The sequence below is a fragment of the Vicia villosa genome, linkage group LG4 (assembly GCF_029867415.1).
Source record: "Vicia villosa cultivar HV-30 ecotype Madison, WI linkage group LG4, Vvil1.0, whole genome shotgun sequence".
In the NCBI taxonomy this organism is placed as follows: Eukaryota; Viridiplantae; Streptophyta; class Magnoliopsida; order Fabales; family Fabaceae; genus Vicia; species Vicia villosa.
Genome location: NC_081183.1, coordinates 76031505 through 76036961, shown reverse-complemented (window position 1 = coordinate 76036961; position 5457 = coordinate 76031505).

Below are 5457 nucleotides of genomic sequence, written 5' to 3'. Positions count from 1 at the left end.
ATAGAAATGGTCCCATAAGTCTTTGAAAGAACCATGAAATGCATGATAGTATGAATGCATGTTTCATTTATGAGAGATCCTAAAGTCTTTTCACACACTTTCATTCTTCTTTTTTGGAATTAAAGCTTCTTTTTTTTTGTATAGAATATCTTTTCTTTTCTTTTTGCTTTTCTATTTCCTTTTCTTTTACATATCTTTTCTTTTCTTTTCTTTTCTTTTCTCTTTTTTGGAAATAGACTTTAGGATCTTTCATAAATGGAGTGGACAAAGCAATGATGTTATGCAATGCAAAAGCATGGGATCCACGGTCCATATAATCTTAGTAACCACTGTACAATCCTCTGAATAACTGATACAGGTCAAATGTCACAGGATCAAAGGTCCGACACCTTTTTGAATACCAGGAAAACCAATAGTCACCAACAAAACAGAATAGTCACCAACGGTACCTGTCATGTATATCCCACCCCACTCACAGGTGAATCTAGGTCAAGGTAGGTCAATGGCTTCCAGCGTTATCAATTCTCCTGAAACACCATTATTGTCGCAAATACATGCCAACAACGGTATCTCATTTGAACCTCGACTGGTCGTGGGTCTCATGATCGCAATCAACAGAACCTGACATTCTGTTGGCGTCATGACTATCCACTCTATCCTAGGTATCCTATGTGTCACTCTGGCCTGGGTATTGGGCCTTTTACCTCATAAAACATCCCACCCAACCTGCAAAACAGAACAGAAGACCCCAAGGAACACAGAATATAATCCATATGCATGATGTGCAAACAGAAATAAACATGATATGCAAGCAGAAAAGTAAACATGCAAACATATATACAAGGTATAGACATAAAAACAAATAAACACCCCGTAAATAAACAAACAAACGCAGGCTAGGATCGACTCACTAAGGATGGACCAGCAACAGGTCTAGCAACATCCCCAGCAGAGTCGCCAGTTGTCGCACGCTCGCGAAAAATGAACAGAGTCGCCACCAATATATTTATCCCATAAGGGAAAGGAATACCGGATAACCTACAAAGGAAGGAACAGGGTCTTGCGACCAGAGAATCAAGGTACGGGAGTCGGTTACGCGAGGGGAAGGTGCTAGCACCCCTCACGCCCATCGTACTCGATGGTATCCACCTATGTTTGTTTCTATCTAAAGGGTGTATAACTATGCCTATGTCTAAATGCGAAATGAATGGAGAATGTCAGGAAAATATAGAATGGTACTCGCACGGGCCCTACCCCGCTGCCTACGTATCCTTTTCAGGAATCAGAGTTACCATAGCTCGGCTCACGATTTTCTGTTTGTTTTTGTGTTTTTTAATTGGGCGGAGTCAACGTTCACGTTCTCGCATAAGGGAAGACCTACGATGCGTACGAACGGAAATGACATTGCCCTTAGGTGCCAACGAGGCAAAAGAAAAAGGAATGATTGGTTTGTGTCTTTTAGGATAGATGAGTGGTGAACAGTTCCCAATACCGGGCCACTCACCACTTTCTCTACTTTGCTTTAGTCTGAACCATTGTTAGGTGTTTTAAGTGTTTTTGGTTGTGTATTTTTTAAGGGAATTTACTTCACGATTTGAATCACATAAAATGTATAATGATCGAGAAGCAGATTAGGGAATGAATCCCACTCGCTTCCATCCCATTATGTAATGTTTGAGAAACAGATTAGAGAATGAATCTCACTCATTTCTCTCCCATTAGTTAATGTTTGAGAAACAGATTAAGGAATGAATCCCACTCGTTTCTCTCCCATTAAGTAGTGACCGAGAAACAGATTAGGGAATGAATCCCACTCGTTTCTATGCCACTAAGTGATTGAGAAATAGATTAGGGAATGAATCCCACTCATTTCTCTATCACTTGCTTAATGTGATTCGCATCTTCCGTTTATTAATGTTTTAAAGAGTTGAAAAAGAAAAAGAATGCAAAAGGGAGCTAATCTTAAATTCTGGTCTAAGTTGTTCTAATTCCTAATTGGGTCTAATGGAGTCTAAAATAGGCCAAAAGTATGGCCAAAGTCAAGTAACAAAGTCACACAACAATTATACACAAATAGCATGAAAATGATACAAAAGCATAAGAGAAGCAATTCAAGTGTTAGTACAAAAATGAAACTAAAAACTACTATTTTTATGGGTTTTTTATAAAAGAACTCAAATGTCAAAACCTAACAATTAATTCTAAACAAAACACCTAAAATCTATTTAGAAAATTGATAAATTTTATTATGTTTTTATCACCTAAAAGGAATATAAAAAAACTATGTAAAAACTAAATCTACACATGAAACATATGGAGTCAGGGGGGTTTAAACTGAAATTAATGGTGCTGGAAGTAGTATGGGCGCAGGGCTGGATCAAATCTGGCCCAAATGCTTGTTTTTGTTATAGTTCCTTATGTCCAAAAAGAGTGTTACGGGCCTATGGGGGGTGTGTATACAGATTCGGCCCAGGGAATTATTTTCAGACTTTTGACAAAAAGAAAAAGATGTGTGACGGGCCCATAGGGGTGTAAAGAAGATTTTCGTGGCCCAAGAAGCTTTTGATCCAAATTGACTAATTCAGACTTTGGTTTCATTTGCTATTCAGATTCTATTAATGTCTTCTTTTTATCAATTTCCAATTGTGTGATTAAACTTAATGCATCTATTAACCTTAACTAAACTCAATTATTCCTAATTAAACGTGGTTAGCACTAATGTTAATTGAAAATAATTAAAAGAGGAAGTTAGGGTTACGAACTTGTGGCTGTTGAGATTTTCTGAACGAGTCCTCTTCTTTCCTCTCACTCGTGAATGGCGGCCGGAGATCTCTCTGATTCCACCGTCACCGATCAACCTCTCTGGCTCACTTACCTCTCGATTCAAGCTTCACCTCATTTCCGTTTTGACTCAACTCTCACTCCCCTCTTCGTCCGCGATGAAGATCGTTGTGGATGTGAAGCCGATGCAGTGGTGATGTTGTTTTTCGTTGTTGATGGACGATGGATGTATTGCGAGAGGTGTTACGAAGATAACGATTGTGCGTTGACGATGATCGTTGATGATTGCCGTCCTTGGAAATTGAAGGTTATCGGTGGTTATGGTGATTGAATCGAAAGAGAGCAAAGTCAAGAATAAGTTTGTTACCAGCCTGTTATCACTGATTTTTCTCTCATATGAAATCCTGTGTTCTCTCCTTTTGCAGATTCGGATGATGAACGGATTATTGCAGGTTGAAGATTATTGATGAATCATGTTGTTGCAGGTTTGTTGAAGACCGACGCTGAACATGTGCTCAATTGACACGAAGACTCAGTGATGATGAAGATTGTGGCATTGAAAAAGCGATGAAGACCTGTTTATGGTGATTGAAGAAGCGATGAAGATGATGAAGGAATCGTGAGCGGGAAGAATGAACTCTGAAGATTGGAGAAGATGAGGTTTGTTACTGGTTTGTTGCCGATTCTTTTTCTTCTTTTTCTCAGTTTTTTGTTGTGAACTGTTTTCTGTTATGGAGATGATAGATGATTGAAACAGGTTGAAGATTGGAGAATTTTCCTGAGGTCAAGGTTCAAGGTTGCAGAATGATCGATGATAGAGAGCAAGATTGAAGAGTTTTCTGTCGCTTTTTTTTTGAAGAATTTTTGATGATTGAATTGAAGAGGTTATGAGATGATGAAGAAGGTGAAGATTGAAGCTGTGAAGAAGTCAAGAAGAATGAGTCGAGAGCGAAGTGATAAAGGTTGAGGTGAAGATGAAGAAAAAAAGATTGAAGATTTAAGGAGAGTGAGAGCTATGTAGAGGTTAGTGAGGTAACTGTTAGTTACTCAATTCTGTTTTCTGTTTTGGCCAATTGGAATTGGTTATGGAATTCTGTTAGGAGTGTTTCAGTTAGTTGGGAAATTCTGTTAGAGCGGTCATAGGGTGTTTTTGACAGTTAGGAGGTTGGTTAGAAGTTAGTATTCTGTTACTTCTGTTATGATTCTGTTTAAAGGTTTATGTGGAGTATGGTTCTAGGTTTGAAACTGTTAGGAGCAGTTAGAGTATGAGCTGGAAGTTTTCTTTCTGTTATGTATTGGGCTATTAGCGGTTAGGAAGTTAAAATAGTCAGGATTTGTAAAGTTAAATGCTGTTAGAAAAATGGTTAGGGAATGGTTTAGTTTTGATTGAATGGATTAATGTATGGTATGTTTATGAATTGGTTTAGAAATGTGTGGGCTGCTTTGGGATAACAAAAATTGGAACTGAATTGAATATGGTATGCGGTGTTAACCGTTGCAGTCTTTCTGATTTTTTGTTATTCTCCTTTGCCAATTTTCTGACCTATCTTGGTGCTGTGGTTGGTTGGATGAAATGGCATGCTGGTTTGAATGGACTTTCCTTGGCAGGGTGGAATCATGCCGGGATGCTTCGACATGTTGCAGTTAACTTGAAACTGTTAGAAACAGCTAGGCAGTTATATCTCTATTTCCTTTTTCTGTTAATAGCTAGTTAGAATAGCTAGGGAGTGTTAGTTTGAATGCAGATTTTGGTTAACTTCATGGTGTGTTTGGCTGTTGATTTTGAATTTGTAGTTGCAGGTCTGATGTAAACGCAAGGTAGCTTGCATAACACACTTATTCAACACTTGGATACCAATGGTTACATGGTGCATTTAAAATCAATAGATCATGGAGGTCCAAATGAAGATGAACGAAAAAGCTTTGAAGATTCAAAAGAGGATGGGCTCAGCACGGGTCTATGACTCGGAGTCTAGATCTTCGGTCAATGGCTGGTCAATTGTATAGGGAGTCAACGGTCTTGGTCAACAATTGACTACAAAAAAGTCAACTGTAGTTTTTTTGTGTGTGTGTAATGGATGAACTTTGAATGTTGTAATGATAATTGGAATTTGTAATGGAATGTCTCCTTTTGTATGACAACTTTCTTTTGTAATTCAAGTGATTCAAACCGATTGAATGGTAGTTTCCCTCTTCTCTTTTGAATTTGAATTTCAATTCAATAACATGTAACTTTCCTTATATCTATTTGAATGAATTCCTGAATATTGATGTAGTAATGGTCAAATTCCAATGAGGAAGCCGAAGTGAATTGGTCAACAAAAGTCAACCTTCACTTTTATAATATTTCTTCTACACTCTTTATTAAGAAATTCAAGCAAACGATAGTCGAACCAAGATGACTTATATTCCAAGCAAGCAACACACAAAACTTAACGCTATAATCATCGCCACATGTTGAGATATTGATTCAAAAGCCTTGTTCCTTGAGTAGCAAAAGAGGACTAAGCGTGAAATGTGTGATCAAGTCATTAATAGCTCAAGTGTTAAGAAGCAACCCATGATGATTATAAGACCAAACTCAATCAAAGGGAAATGAACCCTAGTTTTATAACTTCAATTGAAAAAGACCTTAGAAACCTCAGCTCCAACTTGATTGATATAAACACCTTGAAG